Source organism: Rhinolophus ferrumequinum, unplaced genomic scaffold (genome assembly GCF_004115265.2).
Source record: "Rhinolophus ferrumequinum isolate MPI-CBG mRhiFer1 unplaced genomic scaffold, mRhiFer1_v1.p scaffold_58_arrow_ctg1_1, whole genome shotgun sequence".
NCBI classification, from domain to species: domain Eukaryota; kingdom Metazoa; phylum Chordata; class Mammalia; order Chiroptera; family Rhinolophidae; genus Rhinolophus; species Rhinolophus ferrumequinum.
Window position 1 is genome coordinate 70,889 of NW_022680423.1, and position 16,634 is coordinate 87,522.

General features: G+C 40.2%; 1 pseudogene; it reads left to right on the plus strand.

Moving 5' to 3' along the window:
- Positions 1 to 15,702: 15,702 nt before the first annotated feature.
- Positions 15,703 to 15,795, plus strand: LOC117020051 (uncharacterized; annotated as a pseudogene).
- The last annotated feature ends 839 nt before the right edge of the window (positions 15,796 to 16,634 follow it).

Genomic DNA, 16,634 nt, shown 5'->3' on the forward strand with positions numbered 1-16,634 from the left:
GGTTCTTATACTTTTCCAAGTACAGGTCTTTTACATCCTTGGTTTAAATTTATTCCTAGCTATTTATTTATTTTTTTGATGCCATTGTAAATGGGATGGTTTCTTAATTTCTTTTTCTTACGGGTGTATAAAATTTCCACCAATATTAATTTTGCATCCAGCTACATTACTGAATTCATTAGTTCTGATAGTTTCTTTGGCAGAATCCTTAGGGTTCTTGGTATGTAGTATCATGTCATCTGCAAATAATGACAATTTTTTCTTTCCTATTTGGATGGCTTTTATGTCTTTTTCTTGTCTGATTGCTGTGGCTAGGACTTCCAATACTATGTTGAATGAAAGTGGGCATCCCCATCTTGTTCCTGCTCTTAAGGGAAACGCTTTTAGTTTACCCCCTTGGAGTATGGTGATAGCTGTGGCTTTGTGGTATATGGCCTTTATTACGTTGAGGTATGTTCTCTCTATTCCCACTTTGCTGAGGGATTTTATCATAAATGGATGCTGGGTTTTGTTGAACACTTTTTCTGCATCTATTGATATGATCATGTGATTTTTGTCCTTTATTTTGTTTAAGTGGTGTATCGTGTTAATTGACTTGTGGATATTGAGCCAACCTTGTATCCCAGGAATAATTCCCACTTGATCGTGGTGTATGATCTTTTTAATGTATTGTTGAATTCTGTTTGCTAATATTTTGTCGAGGACTTTTTCATCTATGTCCATCAGGGATATTGGCCTATAATTTTCTTTTGTTGTAATGTCTTTGTCTGGTTTTGGAGTCAGTGTAATAGTGGCCTCGTAAAGTGAACTGGGAGCCCTCCCTCCTCTTGAATTTTTTGGAATAGTATGAGAGGGATGAGTGTTAATTCTTCTTTGACTGTTTGGCAAAATTCACCTGTGAATCCTTCTCGTCCAGGAATTTCGTTTGCTGTGAGTTTTTTGATTACTGATTAGTTTTTGTTTACAGTGATCGGTCTGTTCAGATTTTCTGTTTCTTGTTGATTCAATCTTGGAAGATTGTATGTTTCTAGAACTCATCCATTGCTTCCAGACTGTCCAGTTTGTTGGCATGTAATTGTTCATAGTATTCTCTTATCATCCTCCGAATTTATGTGGTGTCAGTTGTCACTTCTCTGCTTGCATTTCTGATTTTACTTATTTGGGTCCTCTCTCTTTTTTTTCTTGATGATCTGGTTAAATGTCTATCAATTTTGTTTATCTTTTCAAAGAACCAGCTCTTGGCTTCATTGATCTTTTGTATTGTTTTATTGGACTCTTGTTTCATTTATTTCCGCTCTGACCTCTATTATTTCCTTCCTTATACACACTTTGGGATTTGTTTGCATTTCTTTTCTAGTTCCTTTAGGTGTACGGTTAGTTTTTCATTTGGGATTTTTCTTGTATCTTGAGGTAGGCCTGTTTTGCTAAGCATTTCCTTCTTAGGACTGCTTTCACTGTGTTCCATAGGTTGGGTCGTTGTGCTTTCATTTTCATTGTCTCAAGGTATCTTTTGATTTCTTCCTTGATCTCATTGTTAACCCATTCAATGTTTAGTAGCATGTTAGTTAGCCTCCATGTGTTTGTATGTTTTTCAGTTTTCTTCTTGTAATTGATTTCTAGTTTCATGCCATTGTGGTCATAGAAGATGCTTGATATGACTATAGTCTTCTTAAATTTACTGAGACTTGTTTTGTGGCCTAATATGTGGTCTCTCTTGGAAAACGTTTCAAGTGCAGTTGAAAAGAATGTATGTTCTTCTGCTTTGGGGTGTAGTACTCTAAGAATATCAATTAAGTCCATCTCGTCTATTGTGTCATTTAAGGTCCCTATTTCCTTGTTGATTTTCTATCTGGATAATCTATCCATTGACGTCAATGGGGTGTTAAAGTCCCCTACTACTACTGTATTACTGTCGGTCTCTCCCTTTATGTCCGTCAATATTTGCTTTATATATCTAGGTGCTCCTATGTCGGGTGCATAAATGTTTACTAGGGCTATATTTTCTTGTTGGAGTGATCCTTTTATCTTTATGTATTGTCCTTCTTTGTCTCTTATTGTAACTTTTGTTTTAAAGTCTATTTTGTTGGATACAAGTATGCTACCCCAGCTTCTTCTTCTTTTTTCTTTCCAGTCACGTGAGATATCTTTTTCCATTGCTTAACTTTCAGTCTGTGTGTGGTCTTGTGTCTTTCTATCTGAAGTGGGTCTCTTGTAGAGAGCATATGTATGGGTCTTGTTTTCTTTTCCATTCAGCAACCCTATGTCTTTTTGATTAGAGCATGTAATCCATTTATACTTAAGTGATTATTGATAGGTATACAGTTATTGCCATTTTGTTCTTCACGTTTATGTTCTTTACTTTCCCCTTCATCTTCTTGAAGAAGTCCCTCTAAGATTCCTTGTAATACTTACTGGTTTGGTGGTGATGATCTCCTTTAGCTCTTTCTCGTCTGGGACACTCTTGATCTGTCCTTTAATGTTAAATGATAGCCTTGCTGGGTAGAGTAGTTTTGGTGTAGGTCCTTGCTTTCATCACTTTGAATATTTTGTGCCAGTCCCTTCGAGCCTGCCAAGTTTGTGTTGAGAAATCAGCTATCTTATGGGAGCTCCCTTGTAGGTAACTAACTGCCTTTTCTCTTCCTGCTTTTAGGATTCTCTCTGTCTTCACCTTTGCCATTTTAATTGTGATATATCTTGGTGTGGGCCGTTTGGGTTGATCTTGTTTGTGACTCTTGTGCTTCCTAGACCTTTCTATTTCCTTCACCAGGTTCGGGAAGTTTTCAGCCATTATTTCTCCAAATAGTTTCTCAATCCTTTCTCTCTTCTCCTTCAGGTACCCCGATGATGCAAATGTTGTTACGCTTGATGATGTCCCAGAGGTCCCTTAAGCTATCCTGATTCTTTTTTAATTTTTCGTTTTGCTGTCCCCATTGGGTCTTTTCTGCTACCTTGTCTTCCAAATTGCAGATTCAGTCCTCTGCTTCATCTAATCTGTTGATTTCTTCTCGTGTATCCTTCACTTCAGTTATTGTATTCTTCACTTCTGACTGGTTCCTTTTTTTTTCTTTTATGGTTTCTGTGTCCTTTATTATGCTTACTATCTGTTTGTTGAAGTTCTCACTAAGTTCCCTGAGCATCCTGAAAACCAGTGTTTTGAAGTCTGTATCTGGTCTATTGCTTGCCTCCATTTCGTTTAGTTCCTTCTGTGTAGTTTCATTCTTTTCTTTCAGTTGGACATGTTTCTTTGTCTCCTCATTCGGGCTGCCTCTCTTTGTTTCTATGTAGATCTGCTATGTCTCCCACTCTTGGCAGGGTGACCTTATGTAGTAGGTGCCCTGTGGGGCCCAGTGGCACAGTCTCCCTGAGCACCTGAGCCACGTGCTCCTGTAGTGCCCCTTATGTGGGTTATGTGTGCCCACCTGTTGCAGTTGAGCCTTGAATGCTGTTGGCATGTCTTTGGGTGGGATTGGCCCTCAGGCTGACTGGTTGTGAGGACTGGCCATGAACACAGCATAGGAGCTACTGTGCAGGGCCTGACCCTGCAGAGAGACATTTGCCTCTCTGGGCTCTGATGCCTGCCAAGCCACCCTTTGTGTGTGCCTCTTGTGGGGCTGAAGGGAGTTGGTTCTGGGGCCTCTTTGGAGGGGCTTTCATGCCAGACAATGTCAGTTGCTGTTGTGACTGGCCCGGGGCTTACCTTTTAGGAGTTACAAAGAGATCGTCGGTTGGTTGCTTCCTGTGCTAAAACTGGAGGCGTGTGGGGAGAGACCATGCTGTGAATCGAGGCCAGCTGCTCCAGTACCGGTGATGCCTGCTGGTGCCTTCCAGGGTCTCAGCCAGTTATCCAAATTGGGCGAGGCAGGGTCTCGTAGTCACCATGGTGGGGCATGTGGTGCTCACCAGGTTAATGCTGATTCAGATTTGGCACAGTGCTGAGCCTGGAGCACTCAGCAAAAGGCTCAGGCCCTAGAGGCTAGCCGATTGCCTGTCTCGGGTCCGCGGTCCTCTAAGAGTTATCCAAGAAAGACTGCAGCACAGCCCGAGTCTGGCTGACCACTGTTGAGATTCTTGGGTGGTGTGAGAGTTGCATGTTTCAGGGTCTCAGGGAGTCACCTGGGTGTAGTGAGTAGTGCTCAGGTCAATGCAGATTCACATTTGGTGGTGTGGGTGGTAGGGTTGCAACACAGTGACAATGTGCATCATCTCCTTGGGCCTTGCCCTTAAGGTCCATAACTTAATCTCTCCTTATATGTCTCTGGCACCTCCCAAGCTGCTCTTCCTCTGCCAGAGCCCAGGGTATGTGCCTGGCAGTAAAACTCTGTGTGGGTTTCCAGCAACCTCCATCTCATCCAGATGGAGAGAATCCGTGTTTTTTCTCAGCTTTACGTGTTGAGGGCTATTCATACCTCACTAGTGCCCTGGGGATGGAGAACCCCAGGGGAGCCTGATTGGAGCGGGGGTCCTCTTGGTACTCAGAAATGACCTTGGCAGTGAGATTTGTCTTCCAGTTCTCAACCACCACATGTGGGTGGGGAGCCAAGTCATTTCTCATCTCAGTCCCTATGTCAACTACCTGTGTCAACATGAGTTTTTCTTTATACCCTTAGATATTGTAGCCATCTTTAAAGAACCTACCACTTTTCAAGTTTCAGTGTAATACCAAAAAATATCCAGAATTATCTAAAAATGCTATTAAATACTTTCCCCCCCTTTTAAATATCTTATGAGAATGAGATCCAAGATGATGTAGCAGATGAAAACTGTGTTTGCCTCATCCATGAACACATTAAAATTACAAACTAAATTAAAGAACAATCAACCTGAAGAACCATCTGAATTATGGCTGAACAGAAGTTTTATAACTAAGGATATAAAGAAGCCATGTTGAGACTGGGAGGGACAGAAACGTGAAACGGGGTGGTCCCAAACCTGCATGTGCTGGATGAAAATTGGGAGGGATATATTGGCCACAGAGGTTCCCCACTGAGGAGCAAGGGACCCCAGTCCAACAACGGCTCCCCAGTCTGAAGTACTGGTGTCCGGTAGAGGAGTTCCCACATCTGGCTATAAAAAAGTGGGGATTCTGACCATCTGGGTGGGACAGAAGGCTTTGGAAAACCCAGATGTCCACTTAAAAGGCCCACACAGTTGTTTGTAGGTTCTCTCCCTGGGCTCCAGGAGAGGGACAGTGACTAGGGGGCACCAGGGACGCTCGAAGGGGAGATTGAAGTGTGTGGCTTCAGGGTTAGAACAGGAAGATAGTCACCATTTCCTTGTGTGGAGTCCTTCTCCGTGCACCCGGCAGGTGGGCACCATATATCCTGTATTAAGCCTTTCCCATGTCCGTGGCCAAATCTGAATCTGAACTGGTCTCGGAGCTCTCCTTGGTCCACCCTGGTGACTCACTGAGATCCCACCATACCCAACTGCATACAGCACAAGGCTGAGAAATTACAGGAGCCAGCAACTTGCAGCAGGCCTTGATGTGTCCTGGTTATTTGCGGAGCTATCCCAGACCTGGTACTGGTGGCAGACATCCTGGGTTCACAGTGTGGCCTCTCCGACGCCCCTCCAGGCCCAGCACAAGCAGCAACCAATCGTGGATCGCTTTGTAGATCCTAGCAGGTAGGTCCAACCAGTCACATGTGGTGGCTGACCTGGGCCTGTACTGGATCCCCTCCCAAGAGACCCCAGAACCAATAAAATTAGAGGTTGGCTTCAGACCACAGCAAAGCACCACAAAATTACCAGAAGTCGCACACCCAAAGGGTGGTACCAGCAGGCACCAGATGCTGGAGGGTGAATCCCGCTCCATTGGGTAAGCCTGCCTAAACCACACCCCGGAAGCTGTGGACATGGCCAGACTCACAGCCAGTCAGCCTGAGGGTCAACCCCACTCACTAATGTGACAATAGCAATCAAAGCTCAAATACAGGAGGACACTATAGGAATGGTAGCAGCAAGGTGGTCTTCTTAACTTCTCCGAAACTTACCATAAATTGAACATCTATAACCATCAAAGGACTCTCTGCTCATCACACAGAACAGCTAAGACACTCATATGAGGATTACTTGAAGGTGGGCAAACTGGGTGAGCAGGGGAAGAGGGAAGGGAGCAGAGTGGAGACCGAGGCCCGCAATCTGTGGCTGCAGAGACGCAGGAAACCCTAAGACAAAACAGAACACAAGAGCCAGGAGGTGGGCTCTTTCCCTGCATCCCACAGCTGATCTCTCCTGCTGAGAAGGCAGCATATCCAGCATTTGAGGCAGTAACCTCAGTTGAGACCTCCAACTAGGCACTAGGTCAGACAAAGGAAGTAAACACCATACCTGGGCCCCTCCCACCACTCTCCCAATCCTACACCCCGCCCTTCCAGAGACTCAACCTGGCCCCTGAACTGAGTAGTGTCAGATTACAGAAGAGCAGTAGTGCTCAGGATCTGGGAAGACCCTGTTTGCAGCTGCTGTGACCCAGGAAGAGGCTGGGAAGAGTGTGACACTGCTGGGCTGGGAGAGAGAAGACCCCTCCATGCCCAGATCCCACCTTTTCTGGCCTGCTTAGGGCAGGGCAATTACAACAGCAGAGACACACCCAGGGGTCAGCAGCAGGTGAGAGGCAGCTCTGGGCTTTCAGCATCTCAGAAATCTCCTGCCCGCCACACACACACACACACACACACACACACACACACACACACACGCACGGAAGAAGTGCCTAAGACTCAGGAGACCTGGACCCAGGGCTGGCTGTGGTAATCTCAGTGCCCATACATGCAGACAAGAGCAGAAACTGCACTGAATTTGTAGAAACTACCATCCAGACCCCATAACCTGACTCATTTAGAACTGCAGTCCCATGGTCACTCTGGGTACCAGATAACTGTCTCTGCCTGCATAAGATGCACAGGACTCTTTGTTACAGCAGTCCTGTTCCCCTTCCCCCATCCCCCCCCTCCAAAAAAAAAGCCCTGGACCAGGGGCTTTATGGTGTGAATTTTACAAAACATTCAAAAAAAGATTCATCACCTATTCTCCTCAAGCTATTCCCAAAAAATACAGAAGGAGGGAAGGCTTCCAAACATTTTTAAGGAGGCCACTATCAACACTGATCCCAAAAATCAGACAGAGACTACAAAAAATAAAACTAAAGGCCAATATCTCCTATGAACATAGGGTGTAAAAATAATCAAGAAAATATTAGTGAAGAGAATGCAGCAATACATTAAAAAGATCACACACCATGATCACATGGGATTCATTCCTGTATGCAAGGGTGGTTCAAATCCGCAAATCAATTAATGTGAATACACCACACTCACAAAATGAAAAAAACGAAAATCATATGATCATATCGATACAGAAAAAGCATTTGACAAAATCTAGCAGCCATTATGATAAAAACTCTTAAGAAAGTGGGAATAGAGGGATCATATCTCAACATAATAAAGGCCATATATGATAAATCCACTGCTAACGTCATACTCAATTGGGAAAGACTAATACCATTCCCCTTAAGATCAGGAACAAGGCAAGGTTGCCCACTTTCTCCACTTCTATTCAATGCAGTGCTGTAAGTTCCAGCCACAGCAATCAGAAAGAAAAAAGAAGTAAAAGGCATCCAAATTGGTAACGAGGAAGTAAAATTGTCATTATATGCAGATGACATGATACTATATAGAGAGAACCCTAAAGATGCCACCAAAAAACTATTAAAACTGATAAATGACTTTAGTAAAGTAGCAGGATAAAATATTTATATTCAGAAATAAGTAGCATTTGTATATACCAACAATAAATATCAGAAGGAGAAATTAAGAAAACAATCCCATTTACAATTGCTTGAAAGACTATAAAATACCTGGGAATAAATTTAACCAAAATAAGTAAAAGAGCTGTACTCAGAAAAGCATAAGACACTGAAGAGAGAATGAAAGAATGGGAGAAGATATTTGTCAGTGGTATATCCGATAAGGGCTTAATATCCCAAATTTATAAAACACTTACTCCAACTCAACTTCCAAAAAACAAACAACCCAATTAAGAAATGGGCAGGGGGTGACATCATCAAAATGGCTGTCAGAGGTGAGCCTCTGGAAATCTCCCTTGAATTTACAACAAATTGAAAAACTACAACTCCAAACGGACTCCCTGCACAGCAGACAGGCTACACGAAGAGTCTCACTGCTGAATTCACCTAAAGGTGGGCAAATTGCATGAGCAGGGGAGGAGGGAAGGGAGAAGTGCTGAGACAGAGCCACGCGGGCACAGAACGCAGACCTAGCTCAGTTGCTCCAAGCTAGGTGCATCCCAGAACTACCATGGCTGTGGGAGACTGAAGAACTCAGACTGCTAGGGCTCCGTTTATGGCCCACAGGGCTGAGGGGACAGCATATAACACGGTTGAACCCAACACTCACGGCACAGACCTCGGAGCAAAGACTGAGGGAAAAAGGCTGAAAATCATGGTTTAAGCTTTCACTGCTGAGCAGAGAATGGAAGCCTTAGGCACTGAGACTAGCTGACCCCTCCCAACCGTCCAAAACCAAGCCCCGCCCCCACCAGCCCAGTGCTAGAGCGGAACAGTAGCAGTTCAGATCAAAAGAACAGAGTATTTGCAGTTCTGAGAACTGTGGTCCGCAGACACAGATTCACAGCCCAACTGGTTTCCAGCAAAGGGGAAAGAGCTGTGGAAGCAGAACCAGCTGTGGTGGTGGTAGCGGCCATTGCTCTGGGCCACCTCTCACAACTCACTTCGCCCCTGACACCACCTTTCTGGGCAGATCCATGCAGATGTAAACAGAACTGCTGAAACACACAGGCTCTGAATTTGGTGCAGGAAGAGCTTTGGAACCTCTAAAGCTCTCCAAATCCCCACAGAGGGATGCCCTGTGACCCAGGCTAACTGTTAACAGAGGAGAAGCCCTGCCTTCCATGGAATACCCCCATTGTGTGAGAAGCTGGAATAGTTGCAGAGAAAACAACACAACAGTGTGAGAAAAAAAGGCTGCAGTCGGAGAGAAAATAAAACATTCTACCAATACGTACTCAAAAGCAAAAAAAACACCTCTTCCTATCAACGTGTTCAGGAACCCACTCCTGTAGATTCTAGGAAGAGAAATAATAAATCAGAAATTGCCAAGAATAACCAAGGCAACAAGACAGCTCAGAAAGAAAGTGAAAAGTCTCCAGAAAAGGAACTTAAAGATATGGAAATATGTGACTTAAATGACAGAGAATTCAAGATTGCAGTTCTGAAAAAAACTCAATGAGATGCAAGAAAACACAGAAAGGCAGTTTAATGAACTCAGAACACAATCAAAGAACAACATGAACATATTACCAAAGAGACTGAAATTTTAAAAACTACCAAATAGAATTTTTGGAGATTAAGAAGTCATAGAAGAAATGAAGAATGAAATAACCAGCTTAGGTAGTAGAGTAGACCAGATGGAGGGGAAGAATCAGTGACATCAAAGATAGAAACCTGGAAATGACACAGATGGAAGAAGAAAGCGATTTGAGACTTAAAAGAAATGAAAGAACTCTACAAGAACTTTCTGACTCCATCAGAAAGAGCAATATAAGAATAATGGGCATACCGAAAGAGAAGAAAGACAGAAGGGAATAGTGAATATATTCAAACAAACTGTCGATGAGAACTTCCCAAACTTTTGGACCGAACTGGATCCTTGAATCCAAGAAGCAAATAGAAACACCTAATTACCTCAATCCCAACAGGCTTTCTCCAAGGCACATTGTATTGAAGCTGTCTAAAATCAACAACAAGGAAAGAATCCTCAAAGCAGCCAGGAAAGAAGACGGTAACCTACAAAGGAAAGCCCAATAGATTATCGTCAGATTTTTCAGCAGAAACTCTACAGCCAGGAGGGAGTGGAACCAAATATTCAAACTATTGAAAGAGAGAAATTATGAGCCAAGAATAATATATCCAGCAAAGATACCCTTTAGATATGAAGGAGAATAAAGACCTTTCCAGACATACAGAAGCTGAGGGAATTTTCTAATACATGACCTGCACTACAAGAAACACTAAAGGCGGCAATACGACCACCATCAACAGGGACAATTTGTGGCAACCAAAACATAAAAAGGGGGAGAGAAAAGGCAGGAACTGGAATATGGGAATGCAGAAAGTAGGCATGCGGAAGAAAATGGAATACTCTAAATATCAACTTTCTTTTACATAAACTTAAACATAACCACTCAAAAAAAATCCAGAACTGAAATACATACTGCAATAAAAGAAGAAACAGAGGGAAACATCATAGAATACCACCACACAGAAATAACAGACAACAAAAGGCAAAGAAACAATGGAGACACAGTATTACCAGAAAACTAAAGATAGAATGATAGGAAATCCTTACATATCAATAATCACCCAAAATGTAAATGGACTGAACTCACCAATAAAAAGACACAGTAGCAGACTGTATCAAAAAACTAAAACCCAACCATATGCTGTCTCCAAAGAGGACACATCTCAGCTACAAGGACAAGCATAGACTCAAAGTGAAAGGGTGGAAATTGACACTCTAAGCAAATGGCATCCAGAGAAAATCAGGGTGTAGCTATACTGGTATCAGATTAAACAGACTTCAGGGTGAAAAAGGTAACAAGAGACCAAGATGGACATTTCATAATGGTAAAGGGGACTACACAAGAAGAAGACATAACAATTATCAATATGTATGCCCCAATCATGGAGCACACCGAAATATACCAAGCAACTACTAACAGACTGAAGGGAGAAATTAACCAAAACACAATTATACTAGGGGACCTAAATACATCACTGACCGCTATGGACAGATCATGCAACAGAAAATTAATAATGATATAGCAGCCCTAAATGACACATTAGATGAAATGGACATAATTAACATTATAGAACAACTTCATCCTAAAACATCAGACTATACATTTTTTTCTAGTGTACTTGGAACATTTCAAGGATAGACTATATATTGGGACATAAAACTAGCCTCAGCAAATTTAAGAAGACTGAAATCATACCAAGCATATTCTCTGATCATAAGGCTTTGAAATTGGATATCAACTGCAAAAAGAAAGAAGGAAAAACACAAATATACCTGGAGATTAAACAATATACTTTTAAAGAACGACTGGGTCAAAGAAGAAATTAGAGGAGAGATCAAAAGATACATAGAAAAAAAATGAGAACGAAAATACAGCCTACCAAAATTCTTGGATGCAGCGAAAGCAGTTTTAAGAGGGAAATTTAAATCATTACAGGCCTATCTCAAGAAACAAAGAATAATCCCAAATAAATAACCTTATGTTACACCTTAAAGAACTAGAAAAAGAAGAACAAAGTGAAACCCAAGTTCAGAGAAGAAAGGAAGTAATAAAAATCAGAGCAGAACTTAAATGAAATAGAGAACAAAAAGACAATAGAAAAATTAACATGACAAAGAGGTGGTTCTTTGAAAAGATTAACGAAATTGAGAAACCCTTGCTAGGCTCACTAAGATAAAAAGAGACAAGACACTAATAAACAAAATCTGAAATGAAAAAGGGGAAGTTATCACGGATGCACAGAAATACAAATGATCATCCAAGAATACTATGAAGGACTATATGCCACCAAATTCAATAACTAGAAGAAACAGACGAGTTCTTAGAAACATATAGCCTTCCTAGGCTGAACAATGAATAACTGGAAATTCTAAACAGACCGCTCACCAGTAACAAAATTGAATCAGTCATCCAAAACCTTCTTAAAAGAAAAAGTCCTGGACCAGATGGCTTCACTAGTGAATTCTAAGGTTTCACTAGTGAAACCTTCAAAGAGGATCTAATACCAATCCTGCTCAACTCTTTAAAAAATTGAGGAGAGAAATACTCCCTAATGCATTTTATGAGGCCAACATTACCCTGATACCAAAACCTGGTAAGGACAACACAAAGAAAGAGAACTACAGACCAATATCTCTGATGAATAGAGATGACAAAATCCTAAACAAAATTCTGGCAAATCGAATGCAACAATGCATTAGAAAGATTATTCATTAAGACCAAGTGGGGTTCATCCCCGGGGCACAAGGATGGTTCAACATCCGCAAATCTATAAATGTGATACATCACATAACAAAATAAAGGACAAAATCATATGATTATATCAATTGATGCAGAAAACGCATTTGACAAGATACAACAGCCATTTATGATTAAAACACTTAATAAAATAGGTATAGAAGGAAATACCTTAACATAATAAAGGCCACATATGACAAACCCTCAGGTACTATCACAATTAAGGGTGAAAAATTGAAGCCCTTCGCTCTACGTGCAGTAACACGACAGGGCTCTTCCCGGTCACCTCTACTTTTCAACAGTTTTGGAAGTCCTGGCCAGAGCAATCAGGCAAGAGAAAGAAATAAAAGGCATCCAATTGGTAATGAAGAAGTTAAATTGTCACTCTTTGCAGATGACATGATGCTATATGTAGAAAACCCTAAAGACTCCACCAAAAAGCTATTAGAAACCATCAACGAATACAATAGTTATTGGCTACAAAATCAATGTACTAACAATGAAATCTCAGAAAAAGAAATAAAAAAACCAATTCCTTTTGCAATTGCAAGAAAAAGAATAAAATACCTAAGAATAAACTTAACCAAGGATGTGAAAGACATATATGCTGAAAACTACAAGACATTTTTAAAAGAAACTGAAGAAGACAGAAAGAAATGGAAAGACATTCCGTGCTCATTGATTGGCAAATCAACATAGCAAAATAGCCATATTACCCAAAGCAAAATCTAGATTTAATGCAATCCCCTTCAAAATCCCAATGACATTTTTAAAAGAAATAGAACAAAAAATCATCAGATTTGTATGGAACCAAATAAACGCCCCGAATACCCAAAGCAATCTTAAGAAAAAAGAACAATTTGGAGGCATCACACTCCCTGACTTTAGCTTATACTACAGGGCAACAATAATCAAAACAACTTGGTAACAATAATCAAAACAGATACACAGACCAATGGAATAGAATTGAGAACCCAGAAATAAATCCACATAAATATGGACAGATAATTTTTGACGAAGAAGCCAGAAACATACAATGGAGAAAAGACAGCCTCTTCAATAAATGGTGCTGGGAGAATTGGAAAGCCACGTGCAAAAGAATGAAACTGGACTGCTATCTGTCACCATGTACCAAAATTAATTCAAAATGGATCAAAGACTTAAGCATAAGATCTGAAACAATAAACTGCATAGAAGAAAACATAGGTACTAAACTTATGGACCTTGGGTTCAAGGAGCATTTTATGAATTTGACTCTAAAGGCAAGGGAAGTAAAAACTAAAATAAACGAATGGGAATATATCAAACTTAAAAGTTTTTGAACAGCAAAAGAAACCATCAACAAAATAAAAAGGCAACCAACTGGATGGGAGAAGATTTCTGCAAACAGCGCCTCTGATAAGGGGCTAATATCCAAATTATACAAGGAACTCATACAACTCATCAACAAAAAAACTAACAACCCAATTGAAAAATGGGCATTTCTGAAGAGACATTTCTCCAAAAAGGGCATACAAATGGCAAATAGACATATGAAAAAATGCTCAGCATCACTAATCATCAGAGAAATGCAAATAAAAACCACAACGAGATATCACTTCACCCCAGTCAGAATGGCTATCATCAACAAGACAAATAGTAACAAGTGTTGGAGGGGCAGTGAAGAAAAAGGAACCCTCATACACTGTTGGTGGGAATGCAGACTGGTGCAGCCACTATGGAAGGCAGTGTGGAGGTTCCTCAAAAAATTACGAATAGAATTACCATATGACCCAGCAATCCCTCTCCTGGGTATCTACACAAAATAATCTGAAAACATTTACCAATAAAGAAACGTGTGCTCCAATGTTCATTGCAGCTTTGTTTACGGTGGCCAAGACATGGAAACAACCAAATTGTTCTTCGATAGATGAATGGATAAAGAAGTTGTGGTATATATACACAATGGAATACTATTCGGTGGTAAGAAAAGATGATATAGGACCATTTGTGACAACATGGATGGATCTTGAGAGTATAATGCTAAGCGAAATAAGTCAGACAGAAAAAGCAGAGAACCATATGATTTCACTGATCGTAGTATATAAAACTGAAAACAAGAACAAGACAACCAAATGAAGGAACAAAAAGTCATAGACATAGACATTAGTTTATGGGTTCCCAGAGGGTAAGGAGAAGGGGGGCTGTAGAAGAGGGTAAATGGGTGTAATATATGGTGATGTCAAGAGAACTGACTCTGGGTGGTGCACACACAAGTGATACACAGATGATGTAATACAGAATTGTACACCTGAAATCTATGTAACTTTACTAACAATTGTCACCCCAGTAGACTTTGATTTAATAAATAAAATTTCATATGCAGCTGGATTTCTTCAATTTAACCAAAATATTGTCACCCCAGATTGCACACAGAAGTAGATATGAAATTCCAGTCATCTTGTTCTTATGGGAGACACTGAAGAGATTGAAAAACCATAAAACACTCTCCTAAGAATATTTTCATTGTGGAAAATATAATTTTCATAAAAATTTGTAATGGTTTATCATTTTAAAGAAATTTTTATAAATATTCTCATAATAAATGTTCTCATTTTAATTTTTAAAATATTGATAAATTGATAATCCACATTGAACATTAGCTCCTCCATAACGTTTTCAATAATTTTTAGAATGCAAAGCAGTCCTGAGACGAAAAGCTGAGAATTGCTCCACTCTATCATACTACCTGCCTTTAACCATTTAAATAACAGAGGTAGAAAAAAAATTCTCTATACAGATACTTCTCCAAAAAATTTTTAAAACTTACCAAGATGTACCCCAGTTATTGTTACCGATCAGAATGTGTTCAGGCAGCCTGCAACCTTGTGGTCACAGGTATAAAGAAGGGGACCCCCTGAAATAAATGCTTGTAAAGGAAGCCTTAAATTATAGGTAGGTCCCAAAACACCCTAATCAACGAAGGGAAAAGACTAGAATACAAAAAAGAGCTCTACCTACTTTAAATGATTTCTAAAAAAGGCCTCCGCTGATGCTCAGGAAATGATTACTCACTAGTAACGCAATGGCAGGTGGCAAATCAAACTTATTTTCTGACAGCTAAAATTGAAGACGTGTTTTCAATTAGCAATAAGAATTATACTTGACACAATAGAAAAAATGGAAAACAACTACATGCAGCCATTTATCTATGTTTCATGCCATTCGTCATAGGAGGGAGACATCAAATTCAACTGAAAAGCAACTTCAGGATAGATTGTCTTATTTTTCAAGTTAGTATTAACATTTGGTGAACTGGTCATTTCGCTTGTAACAGAACAGCAAAAATTGGAAATAACTGCTCACATGCAAAGACAGAGTTTTACTTTCTCCATTCCTAGAAACATGACCATCTAGGTATAAGTTGAATGATATGGGTATTTATTTGTTCTACCAGTTATGTTTATTAATATAGATAGCTAAGAGTTATAGATTAAACCGATTAATTCTGGAAAGTGCATGTGCATATCCTTAATTTTTAAAAGGTTAACTAAAGATCACACAAAATAATTTTTTGTTATGCTTATTAGATCTATCAGCCAAATGTGCCCCTGAATGACTGAAAATTTAAAATATCATTCCAAGATCACATCTTGGCCTTTTGGCTAAGATCATGTGTAGTAACTGTTCTTATGAGTTTAAAATGTCATCCCAAGAATAAGTCAAATTACACCTCTCTGTCAAAACCAACATACAAAACCCCCCAAATTCAGTGAGTCTTCTGAGATGAAATGAAGTCCATAAAAGCATAGAAATGTTGATACTTTAGGAAGTCCAGCATTGGGGATAAAAATGGCAAGAAACACATTTTCATTTAGTGTAGCGTTAAAGTTATCTTCAAGTGAACCATAAAAAGCTGCTCCATTAATCCTACTGAATTTTACCTTTAAAAATAATTAAAATGACAAATTTTATGCCATACAAAGGTCTGCCAATTAAGTTCGTGAACTCATCTTATAAAAAGTGCTGCATACCTAACTGCTAAATATCGCTATGATCACCTTCGAAGTACTCCCTTTGGAAAACTGCACTGACGCCAGCGTCTACTCCACCCTCCAAAGTAAATGTGGAACTCTTTTCTGCAAAGGACATCAGAAGCTGCCGTGTATTACCCTTGATGTCCCTGAATGTCATCAAAATGTCTTCCTTTCAGTATTTCCTTTCTCTTAGGGTAAAGAAAGAAGTTATTGGGGGCCAGAATCAGATGAGTACGAAGGGTGTTCCAATATAGTTTGCTTGTTTACTGCTAAAACCCTCCCTCACACAGTGCCACATGAGCTAGTGTATTGTCGTGATGTAGAGCCATGAATTGTTGGCAAAAAGTTCAGGTCATTTTCATCTAACTTTTTCATGCAGCCTTTTCACCACTTCCAAATAATAAACTTGGTTAACTGTCCAGTTGGTACAAACTCATAATGAAAAATCCCTCTGATATCAAAAAAGGTTAGCAAGATTGTTTTGACTTTTCTTTTAAAGATTTTATTGGGTAAGGGGAACAGGACTTTATTGGGGAACAC